The 13,389-nt window shown below is 43.0% G+C and overlaps 1 pseudogene; it reads right to left on the bottom strand.

Annotated features, from left to right (window-relative positions):
* Positions 1-2,712: 2,712 nt before the first annotated feature.
* Positions 2,713-4,915, bottom strand: LOC124678375 (annotated as a pseudogene).
* Between the last annotated feature and the right edge of the window lie 8,474 nt (positions 4,916-13,389).

Here is a 13,389-nt window from a genome sequence, read left to right as displayed (position 1 = left end):
ATACTTTTACTTTGACACTGATTATCGGAAAGGGAAAAAACTAATAGCATAAATTAGAAGTTGTCCTTGCAAACAACTTAGGGCATCGTAGCCCTTTATATCTTATGGAAACGTTTTTTATTCGTTGCCTGATGTCATTCAGTATTTCAGTTTGCTCAGTGGATAAGTTGGATCCAAAGTTGAATCAAGAAAGCGAGCCTCCCATTTTCTTCGGCTGTCCTTGTGTTCGTTTGGTCCTCCTCAGGTCAATGGTGCTTCCATGAACAATGCACACTTCTGTTTAGCGAGCCAGTGAATTATTGAGCTTGATAAGAAGAGGAGCGTATTATTGCACTTTTATGTCGGATCAGAATCACCACCTATTGCTATTTATTCCAAGGATACTCTAAAAAGCACACACTACCAGGATTTAAAAATATACCATTGTACATATGGTTGGCACACCGAAAAATTTATAGGAATGCTTTTTTTGGAAAAAATCAAGCTGTAGGTGGTTCTGACCCATGTTGTTCTATTGAAGTCTTTTTTTTGAACATTCACCGCTCAGGCTTTTATTCCACCAATGATAAAATATCTGATTGAACAGGCTCAACCAGAAATCCAGGGATTTGTTCATAAGTAACAACTGAAGAAATTACAGAAAGAGCAGCACGAGCACCAGCATGTGCCGCTTTATTAGCCTCTCTCCTAGAAAAAGAGAACCTAAAACCCTGGAAATTGGAGACAGTAGCTTTCGTCTCCCTTAAGACCTGATTAGAGACTGGCCTGTGCCCCTCATCCTTCTCCCACGCTGTGACAAGCAGCTGGCAATCCGTTTCCACCACAATGTGCGTCCATCCGCTCTCCTTAGCAAGCATGACAACATCACGGCATGCTAACAATTCCGCTGTACTCGGATCAGTGATATGCTCATATCTTCGGCATTCAGGGACCACATACGCACCCGTATGGTCTCACGCAACCACTCCCACTCCCGCTCTTTCAGCGTTCATGTCCAGAGCCCCATCACAATTTACTTTCAGCCATCCATGATCAGGTTTCGACCATTTCAGCACTCCTGCACTGGCTGGGGTAGCAACAGGCGCGGAAGGGATCTCTAGAGACTTGATTAACTCGTCTGCTAGATCCATAGACTTTAGGGGCTGGTACTTTACCTCACCATGGTTGTAACTATTTCGGCTGCCCCATATAGTCCACATCACCGACACTGCAACCGCTGCATCCCTATTGCAAAGAAAGTCACAGTCTAGCACATCCCTAGAACAAGTTTCTGGATGCAAACGCGGCAGTTTCAGGTCAAAGAATTCTTCCGCGGACCTCCAAAAAGATCTTGCATGCTCACACTCAATGAGGGCATGATAAAGTGTCTCATTATCATTCCCACACATGGGGCAAAATCTTCTTTCCTTGATGTGTCTTCTGCACAACTCTGATGCACATGGTAGTATGTTTTTTCATGCACATTGTTCTATTGAAGTCTAGCATGCCCAAATAGACACTCCTGTTTGCCTTATTGTTCAGCTAAACCTACTGCATTTCATGCAGTGTGTTAACTCTTGCAGTATAACTCTACCAAACCTTTTTGCGTTTTTTTTAAATCTGTTATGTTTCAGTTCTTATCCTGAACCATTAATCTCAAATTTCTGTATGGTACTGAAGTTAGCATTTCGGCTTGGTTAGGTTTTGTGTCCTATTCGGGAGGGGTGGCGGTGGCCTCTCCCCCAAGATGGAATAAAGTTCTCCCCATCCGGCAGTGCGTCTAGCATCACCGGAGGACGTGTGGAGGTTTGTCTTCGGCTGATCTCACTAGATTTAGTCGGTGTTCTTTCTGATCTGCGTTTCTCTTCATCGGTGATGGTTGCTGCTCTCAAGCGCTGGTTCTTTGGGGTCTTAGCCTGGCGAATTCTCGTCTATCTAGTACAACAACCTCTACTACGACAAGCTTTGCCTGGTTCTAATGAGAGAGGGGCGAGGACTGTGGCGTCTTCGACTTGTTCAAGTGCTTGTAGTCCTCGGTAGGTGGTCCAATGACTTATTTGTAATTTTGTTACTTTTTGGTCTCCTTGTATTGCTGTTGAGGAGTATGAATATATCGGTAGACTTTTCGCAAAAAAAAGAGTCATATAAACAAGAACTATGACATAAGACATACAAATAAATAAATATAGCAATAAATCATAATATGTATATGAAAAGTACAACAGATTAGCAAATATAGCAATGTGTTACTATCAAATATGGTGACAAGCACGTCATATTAAGAAAGTACTGAATTAATTCCCACCAAAGCCCAAATAGGTAATTATTTGCTTGGACTGTTCCTCTTCCAGCCCGGTCTAAATGCTTTGGCATCAATTTTACAAAGTTATGGATGTCTGCATCAGATATCCCATCTGGTGCACAGGAGTTCACTTTCCATTGCTTGAAAATATGATACACACATTTCTCTTTTTTTTTTGAGGGAAATCCACCATGGCAAATTTATTAATTGATAAATAAGTTTACATCATCTGCTAATTAGCCAACAATAAAATCGGGTGGATCCTCATGTCAAACAATCGACTGAGGTCCATCCGCCTTTGGAACCTTCCGCTTTGCTCCCTTGATAAGTTGAAATACAAGCGAAGTCATGGCTATTTCAATTCTTACTAAGCGTAATTTTTTTTGAATTTTAGACATTGCACCACTTTCTTTGCAAGAACACATTAGAGATACTTAAGCACTTTTGACGTCCCACTAATAATACTCAGCATACACCACCGGATCAGTTGAACTATATACGTGACTAAATCAATTCATGGACTTCTTCAAGTACACCATGATGATTGGATACTTGCCCTTGCCTTTTTCAAGATGTTTCGCAACATTTGAGGCATACACCATGAACAACTCCTCAATAATATCTTCTCCAAAGTGGTCTACAATTAGTGGCTCCAACACTGCCCTGATGCACTTGGCAACATTAGCCCCACTGATGGCACAATCAAGTACCACGTCACCTTCCGAGTCATCTTGAGGATCCCAGTTTGATTCAAAGAGTTTAATGTGCTCAATATCGAAGAGACTATTCTTATTGATTAATGTCTTCACCTCTTTCACCGATGGGGCATAGTACGGCACGTTGAATGAGTCCAACTTCTCCTTCTCCACACGTCCCTATATATCACATACCATATAATGAAACAAATGAGAGTTACTCTTCTTGGAGGAGTTGTTTTTTTCTTATTTTTACCGTTGAAACTCATTGTAAAAATCATTCGAAAGTAGTAATAGTGCATGTGTTTCTGTAGTACGAGAGAAATGATGTAGTACTTATTGGTAGACAAAACAAGATAGCCATAACAAGTATATGTACCTTTAGTACAAGAGACCGAAGAGATTTGGCAACCAATTCATATACAATGCCAACTTCCCCATGCATCAACATCTCTTCACTCTTTCGTCCAAGAAATGTTAGTAGCATTCGTCCTCCATTGACAAGCTCTCTCGAACGCAATGTAAGAAACAATTCAAAGTCCTGTTGGAATTGTTCTTGGAACAACTTAATCACAATTGGTGGACTAGTCTTTCCAATGTAGATGTTGTCTTCGTTTAGGTGAGTGCGACTTGATAGCTCCTCCGGGACCTATGTAATTAATCATCATAAAGGAGACATTGATGTATAAAATGACATATCATGATATAAATGCCCTTTCTATTAGTATTCCAATTATAGTACTACCTCCGTTTCAAGGAATAAGGCGCACGCGTATTCCAAGACGAACTTTGACCATAAAAATTGAGCAACAAAATCTTCATTATATTATATGAGTATAGTATCGTTGGATTCGTATTGAAAAGTACTTTTTAATGATACTAATTTCATACAAACAATCTTTATCTATTTGAAGTTATTCTTGGTCAAACAAAAAGCTCGTAAAACGAGGGCGCCTTATTCCTTGAAACGGAGGTAGTAGTAGTACTACTGTTTCACAGCCAAATTCAATTCCTAGCGGCCCACTGAATGGTCTGGTGATATGTATCCATCAATGAGTAATGAGTTGTATTTTCGTGCGTGTAGTTAGTAGTTTTTGTTTTGTTTTGACTTTTGAGAACGAAATTAGATGGATCTATACCCATTGCTTTGTCCACCACACCTATAGTATGGACGGAACTAATCTATAATAAGACCAGCCGATCTAACAAAAAAAGACATCCACTTTGTTAACTAACTATTAAAACATGAACAATTGAGTACTTATCACATGGCATTGCAGGGTCAATTAATAGTTGCTTGCATATAGTACCTTAGAACGCCAATGGAGAGCATAGGAAGAGTGGAAGAGATGGACGCTCTCGCGAGGGAAAAGCTTCCGGTAGTAAGATCCCGGCAGACCCGCGATGTAGTATGAAGGCGGCTCATTCCCGCCCCCGAGATTATCATAGTGCTCAAGTGACCGGAAGAGGAGGTTAAAGTCGTTCCCTGGCAGGTCATTCACAGGAAGAACTGCACGTCCACGGCGCAGGCATCTTCGGACTTGCGATTGTTGGCGCGGATCACCCCGATCACCTCAGAGACAAAGAGCAGAGTGTTTGGACCCGATGAGCAGCCAAGATCAGCGACGACCATCGTGCTCCTGTGGGCAGATAGCGACATGTACACCTCCTCTATGGCCTTGCAAAGCACCGGCCTTCTCTCTAAGATGGCCTTCTCCTGCATACATGCATGAAGCAACAGTAAACGAAGAGCAGGTATATATACATACGATATGAACAATAAGACAGTAATAGATCATAATTGATAGTGCAGGATACAAATTACTTGGAGCCTGGAGTTGGAGGCGTAGCTATTCTCTCCGTTGCCAGTAACCATACGAACGCCGCTCGTTGCCTTCATAGCTACAGTAGTTACTATTATTCAGAAGCGATCGATTGTGATTAGCTTCTCTAGGTGGCGGCTTAGCTAATCCACAACGGCTCTGTCATTTATAGAGAGCCAATTGGGCTGCACGTGTCTGTCATGTTTCTCTGCTGTTTTTATTAAAACTCATATACAAAGTTAATGCGTGTATCTGTTCTCCAGCTCCTTCATTCTGGCATTTTTCTTTTTGATAAGGGGAGACCTTTTGACTCAAAGGTCGCATCAAGGCGATACAACCGCAAAGAGTTTACATCTCACCTCTGCATAGCAAAGATATACACAGCTCAACAAAGACAGACATCCAAAATATACTAGAAATAGACAAGTTTCAGTAAAATAGACGCAGCTTAACTTGCCTAGAGCGGATCTAAAGACTGAACTGCGCATCATGCGTGGTGAACAGCTCTTTCGCTGCTCAGTGCAGCTAGGGCAATCGTAAAATCCTCCTTGTGACCATGTAGCCGAAGCTAAAAACACATACCAATTAAGCCAAATGTATACATGAGTGAACAACCTGCAGTGGAGAAAAAACCTTTCTTTATGAATCACAAATTATGTTCATTTTACTCGGCCAGTCATTTTGACAAACAATCCACTAACTAGCGCACTTCCCCGCGCTACACCTACAACACGTTTGGGCATTGCATGGTAACTCTGGGGACTTGCATGTCTACTCGGCGCCAGCGTTGTCGGTCGTAGCACGTCTATTTTTTTTTGTTTTGCTTTAGGAAATTTGGTCGTCATTTACATGACAATGGTAAAAAAATATTGGTGGGATGCACGAGACTAAAAGTGGCAAAATTTACGGAAGCAACCACATTTTACTCATCACTGCACATCATGTTACGAAGTGTATCCCCGTGATGGCAGCCTGTAATTTCAAGGCTATCAAAGAAAAATCTTAGTCCAGGGGTTCCATATGAATGAGTCTAGAATATTTGTGATCCTTGCACCTCTTCCTTGTGAAATGAGCATTCTGGCTTTGCCTTCCTTGATGTCACTCGAAGGAATTATGTCATCTTCACAGGGAGGCTCTAAAGAACTAACATGACTTCCAACAACACCATTGGGCTGGCAGGACATTTTAGGCTATTATCCACCATAACAAAATGGATTTGTGTGTTAGCACGACATGGAATAGACACAACTCAACTGCTGACAACATCCCCACAAAAATATATTCACAAGTTGAATGTCTTCTTCGTGTAAGACAATTACAAAGACATAAAAACTCCTCCAAACATACAACTACATAAGTGGAAGTACGATCAAGTATTGTTATGTTTGCAGGAAAAAGGTAGAAGAAGACGCTGATTCAATATACATGCAACGTTGCATATGCATATGCCAATAGAATCTTGATAAACTATAACCATGATGTATAGGCAGAGCTGGCTTAATTGTTAGAACATTTTTACTCATGCTGCAATCCCGTTGGGCAAAAAACAATACATTCTTACAGTTTCCTCATTGATTAAAGTATTTGTACTCATGCTCTGCTACTACATGTCGGGGAACTTGAAATTTGTAGGTCATAGTCTAAATCTTAGATTTTGAAGTAGATAGAATATAATTATTGAATCCGATGACTCATGAGGTTCACACTGTCGATGTCAATGCACCTTCTCCCTTGATGAAGGTCGTATTAGATCACATGACATATCCCAGAAGAAGAGGCAGGTACATTGTTGTAGCACCGGTGGGGTGCCACCCTTCAGGTATGGAGGGGCGAGGAGCCCATCAGGAGAGGCAGAGACTACCGGACTGTCAAGCTTGAGGTGTACACGGTGACTCTGTCCAAGCAAAATCTTGTCGAAATAAAAGGCTTCTAGGACAGGTGTTGTTCATTGGTTTCAATACCCCATCCTTCTTCCATGCCAAGTACTTCCCCAAAACTGCATCTACCTTTTTTTTTGAGTGTTAACTGCATCCACCTGATAGATGACATGTCCTGCATCAATTGCCATAGGCCTGCTCCACGCCAGGTGGTTGTCTTCGGCATGGAGGATGATTTTTTCAGGAGTATTACAACGATACATGGAGGCATCCATTATATATTGATATTTCTAGATGGAGGGCCGTGAACAACGAAGCTGCTAAGTTCGTTGTCACCCGCTGTATGTTTGTGCATCGGCCCCGGCGCCGGTATGACATGCATGGTTTGGTTAGAGAAAATGCACAACCTCTATGGCTTTATGCAGCTTGGAGGTTAGAGAAAATGCATGGGCAGACTATGAAGACCAACCAGCTGAATGGAAATTCCAGATACCTCCCAATCCTAAGCTACAAGTCCCACCGTGAAATCTCTCTCTCTCTCATTAAGATATTTATGTAGTTCCTTCATCAGAAGGTTATACTCATGAAAGACAAATTAGCTAAGCGAAATTTGGATGGTTGTAAGAAAGTGTTTTCTGTGACTTAGAGGAGTCTGTTAACCATCTCATTTTTGTGTGTCCCTTCGCTCGTCTTGTTTAGAGAGTTGTTCACTTTACCTTCAATATTCCTCCACCTGCCAATGTTACCAATAGTGGAACTGTAGAAATGATATGATTTTTAACAAGGTTGGAACCGATCATTTTCTAGAGGTTACCTGTATGGCCAATTTATGGATATGTGAATGATCTTACTTGCTACCGAAGACGCAACATATGCATATGGATTATGGATGCAACCATGTGTAAATGGTCGCACGACATATCTATAACCAGGGTGGTTGACGGCTTGTTAGACACTTACATGATGCTTAAGAGTACTACTTCTTTTGTTCCGCTGGTTGATCTTTATGTACACTCTGTGTGATCTATGAGTTGTACAACTTCATAACTCTGTTCCTTTGAATAATGCAATAAAATGATGAGTGCATCGATTGATGTAGAGACCGCCATTTTGTTCACATTTCAAAAAAAAAACTATAATATGTTAGAAACGATTTGTACGCTATCAGTTGCTTCATAGTAGGATAAATAAAGAGTAATGACTACAACGTTGACAATTGGTATTTTTCTTGGGAACTCAAGAGGGATATCGTGCGTTGGCATTGAGATGACCAAAACACGAGAGGCATGATTGGTTGGGTATGCTAACTTTTAAGCTTATATAGCTAGGCCATGAGGGCATGGCCACAGAAAAATAACGTCTATTCCATGGTCTACACTTTATTTGGTGGCTTGCTTTGCACCACTCGCAACACATATTCAACTTAATTTTGTTACCTGTAGTTTCCCTTCCACGTTCGGCAGATGAAAAAATGGTGCTATTTGGTACCCGGTCTATTGCACACACAAATAATATCTGCTTACCTCTGTCAAAAGAGGCAAGGCTGCCATAGCAGTATCACACACAATCATAACATGAACAACTAACTGAACTACACTATTAGCGGACCAAGTTTACAACTAACTTAGTACTTAGGTTTCTATCCGGTGCATCCCGTGCAACGTGATTACTAAATATTTCAATAGTACACACCCCTGGCACAAAATAAACCGGTTCTTACTGCATTGCATGAAGCCACTGTCATATATCTACACCATGATCACAACACAAAGACAAAAGGAAAATCTTGCAGATTAGCATTTGAAAAAAGACATAATTTGAACATACTCATCATAGAGATGCTCAAAAGGATCATGATGGGAAGAATTATACTTCAATAAAAATCCAACGATATAAAATTATCGATCCTATGCTCAGATTGTTATACCTTTCGTGTGGGTCGGAACTTACCTAACAAGTAATTTCGCCACCTTACGACAATTATAGTAACAATAGTTGTTCACCGGGGCTTAGGTCGCCGGCTTCCCTGCCATCATCTCACCATCTTTATTGACTTCCGCCCACTGCCTGTGTGAAAGTGTTCATCCTAACCAACTTCATCTTGAAGCATTTGTTATGGTACTTAAACACCAGGGCGTCGCCTACATTAAGGTCAATATTTTGTCGGCAAACCTCTTCCAACCTTTCAAGAATACCACGTGACCATTGAACCACCGAGTCTGGTCACACAAAGATGTAATCTAGATTAGCTCCCTCAATGTTGTTTATCTTCAGCCTCTTTGCTAGCACCAACTCTATTGTTGGTGGCATGACTAGAGATTTGAGGTCCCCGACGCTCACCTGCACATATAACCGATTTGGCACCGAAGGGACGTCGTTGTGCACGAGGCTTGCATGTCGTCCCATCTGATTCTTCAACTTTGCCAGCTTGTCCACAAACTCGATCAACCCTGCCAGGTACATCAATCTTGTGCTGGAACATGATGGTCAAAGGGCTGAAATCCTTGAAACTAGGGAAATGATGGATGGTGTTGTTGTAGAGCATGATCTAGTTCTGTTTAAGTTCCTTGTTGTTGACATTGACACAATTGATGGTAGGACATAATGCATCCACCAATGCACATGCTTGTCAATGCAATTCCACCGATCATGGCATCTTGGTAGTGACCAGCAAGCTGTTGCATTGGCGTGCATGTCAATTTCATGCCAGTAATCACCACGCCATGACACTATAGCACTGACCATAAGCCTTGCATTCACAGGCATGTCAATGCCCCAACCTGTGGTTGGGTGGTTAGCAGGGCAGTGGCATCCCCAGCCCATCAGAGTTCAAACCTCAGGTTTGAGGTGTCTCATAAAAGCGGAATATTCTGAAGTGGGAGGCAACGTTCCCGTCGACAGGGAGGCGCATGTGGTGCCTTCGTCAATCTCTAAGAGCTGCAGTTTCTACGAACCAGTCTCTCAGAGGTGCTCATAGGGTAGAGTATGCGTGCATCCGTTTATAGGGGTGAGTGTATGTATGTATTTTTGAGCATGCTGTTTAGTGTTTCGCAAAAAAATGTCATGCCAGTGATCACCTCGTCATGGTAGTGACTAGCAATCTTGCATTGACATGCATGTACATGCTATGCCACTTATCAATCCGACATGTCAGTGACCAGCAACCTTGCATTGACATGCATGTCCATGACAGTGATCACCGCACCATGGAAGTGAGACAAAAGCTTGCATTGGCATGCATGTGCAGCTGACACCCTAACTGGCCAAGATGCACTCAGATCCATGATTCTACCATTGATCCAAAAAACTAAGTGCGAACATAGACTACGATTGAACGAATCTAAGACTTCACAAAAACACTAACCACCGAAATCGAAAAGGGGGAATATAATGGATGTCTTATCATGGGATATAGTGCAGATGTTTCGGTCGATTCAAGATTATGAGTTGCAGATAATGCCGAGTAGCCAATATATGCAGGAGCATCCGTTGCGGCGCACGAGATCTCACAACGGCCGCTTGAGGAGCACCAAATACGGGCGGGGTGCCGCTGGAGAAGGCAGCGCGGGGTTAATTCTCGGTGGTCTATTTTTTAGGGAAGCTATGACAGTGTCTGCTGCATAAACAAGCCAAAGGTCTCTCGATTTAAACCTCCCCTCCTATCTCTCAGACTCCCAGTGTGCATGAGGCAGTGGCCTTGGCCTCTTCACCCGGGGTATGCTTGTGCTCGATTGTGCATCCAGCGCCTAGGCTATACGGCTGCTTCATCGGTATGACATGGTTTGGTAAAAACAGTGTGGAACACCCATATCCCGAAGATCTTGAGCTTCGCCGAGATATGATGCACTACCTCCCTATCACTTGTAGGTTAGAGAAAATGCATGGGCAGCTTATGAGAAGGACACAATTGAACTGAAATTCCAGACTCCTCCCAATCCCTAAGCTACAAGTCCACCGTGAAATCTCTCATTTCAGGACTGCTCCTTTTTTTTTTTTTTTTTTTTTTTGCGGAGAAAGCTCCAGAAGAACAACGGCAATTACAGAAAGGTCCACAAGAACAACAAAAAAACAACCCGACCCTCCTGCAAGTCGATGACGCCAGAGACGACGAGCGCTGTCGGTGGCGCGCCGCTGGTCAAGCTCCTCTCGATGCCTTGGAACAGGAACCTCCCCAGGCCAGCGGGAAGTCGCCGAGCACCGATCCCGTAGGATCTACGCCTGAAGCCGCCGTCATCATCACGCCGATGCAGATCTGCAACCTTCGAGTCTTCAAACACCGGATCCGCCGTCCCGCGGTCACCGGCGAAGGGGAAGCCGAACCGAGCAGCTCCGCAGAACCGCTGGCTCGAAGGAGGTGGCAGGACGGCGCCGGAGCTCCTCGGAGCACCACCGCCGGGAGAAAGGACCGCCACCTGCAAAAACCAAACCGACGACGCCTCCTCCACCATAACGTCGCCAGCGGAAACCCAACGCACACCTACAGCACACATATGCACAGATCCGTCGATTCCCCGTCCTCCCGCCGCCGAAGCGGCCGCCGGAGGGCGGGGAATCAAGCGGATCGACGGCTTGGTGGTGGTCTGAGCCGGAGGTTCCAAAAGTCGCCCTTCTCTACTATGGACGGGGAAGGGAGGAGGCCAAGGTCCTCAGGACTGCTCCTTGTTATTGCAAGTTTCAGAAAATGGAGAGTATTTATGCTACAACATCTGAACAACTTTTTATTTTGTGCAATAACTTACCTTGTTAGGGCAACCATTTATGAGACTAGTGAAGAAGCCGCACATCTTGGTGCGCGGTCGTAGACTACTCATTGCATCGGTGTGTTCGTAATTTCCCTAGTACATAATACAGTGATTCCAGACAAAAAGCTTCAAAGTCGTTTGGGTGGAGCATAACAAATATACTATGAACATCAAGAACCACAAATTAAGAATTTACTATGCACTCATATGCAGCATACATATCTTTACTTAATTGAACGCAGCTACAAGTCGCAAACATACTAATGTGGGTGTATGTTCCCTAGCGTGTGTCATCAAGATGTTGAATCATCCGTTACATAAATTTTATTGTAATTTTAGTTTAAATTTAACCTAAAATCATGATTATAATTATGAAACCGATAAAGTTTGTTTGATATGGAGCCCAACAGTCGTCACCTATATAACTATGGTTCATATTTCTGATAAGAGGGAGAGGCAACAAAAGAAAATATCGAGATGCTACAAAATAGAAAAAACTGAGCCTACAACCAAGTACAAGTACTTGGCTGTAGCCTCGGGGGGCTACTCCCATCGGGAGCGCTGGTCGGGCAACCGATAAAAATGAAAAAGATGGGAAGCTGACAATATAGCGACAAGACAGCAAAAAGTTGAGCCTACAACCAAGTACAAGCACTTGGTTGTAGCCTCGGGGGCTACTTCCATCGGGAGCGCTGGTAACGCACCCGATGAAATATAAGGAGTATCATTGTCATGTTCGAGTTAAAACATAACTCTTCATATACTTCCATCAGGAGGTCAAGATAGTAAGTCATTATATGACTCGAATAGATATGCCATTCCAGCAGCCGGAAAAGGCACTCAACAATATATTCTCAGAGCGCGTCTGCCGCGGAAAAATCTCTGAATGCTGTAATATTTTAGGAAGGTAAGTCCTCGGGATCCGTCCTGTGTGGCGTGGTATCGCACCTGAATGCGCTCTGCTACTTTTTCCCGTATCAACAGATGCGAAGAAAAATCCTAAAGGACGCGTTAGGTACTCGATAAAATATGACTGGAATTCGGATCATGGTAAGACCTTAAGCGGCACATGTCGAATTACGCCAGTATACCGAGGTCGAGTCCAGGGACTTGACCTTGAAGTGGGTTTTTGCGGGATTGCCACGAGAGCAGTTAACTGGTACCTGATCCGTCGGATGAACCAGCCCCATTTACCATAATCCCTGCACAATATATGACTGGTCTATGAAAATTGTTTAGTGACTCGAAAAAATTATGAGTTAATTGTAACGATGGAGATTTTACTCGATTCTACGATTCAAGCAAAATATCGGGGGCTACTGACATAGGCATTCCCAATGGGCCTGCCGAAGAAGGTACCCGGGGTTTACTGAAGGCCCACGACCCGAAGATTACAAAGCCCGGAAGCCCAATAAAGCGTCGATATGGAAGATAGAGATATATTAGGAATAGAGATTTGTAATTATACGGGACGAACTCAAAGAGTCTCCCGCTGATTGTAACATGTACATCACGAAACCCTCGGCTCTGTCTCCTATATAAGGGGGAGTCGAGGGAGAAAGAAAGGATCGATTGATTGTCAACACAACCCTAGTTTTTAGCAGTCGAGCACCTTTTCGGCTGAAACCTTCGAGATCTACTTGTCCTCTACTTTCCACGAAATCCTAGTCTACAACTTGTAGGCACTGACAAGTTAATACCTTGTCAATCGGAGCATAATTACCTGATAATTTCCTGAATAACTATGAGACTACTCATGTTGGACAAAATATCTCATATATCAATAACATGTAAAAATCTTGAGATGATGTATGGTGTTATTACTTGGTGACAATGTAATCAAAAGTATAGAATAACATATTATAAATGGGTGTATGCTTACAGAAAGGATACATAGTAAAGAGCAACGGGGCCAAGGTTCCCACTACGGGAATGGCTTGCTACGCCAAGGGCTGGAAACCCTCGGCGTAG

This window comes from Lolium rigidum, chromosome 7 (assembly GCF_022539505.1).
Source record: "Lolium rigidum isolate FL_2022 chromosome 7, APGP_CSIRO_Lrig_0.1, whole genome shotgun sequence".
Taxonomy (NCBI): domain Eukaryota; kingdom Viridiplantae; phylum Streptophyta; class Magnoliopsida; order Poales; family Poaceae; genus Lolium; species Lolium rigidum.
The sequence above is the reverse complement of the archived record's forward strand: the minus strand, read 5'-3'. Positions and strand labels throughout refer to the sequence as shown.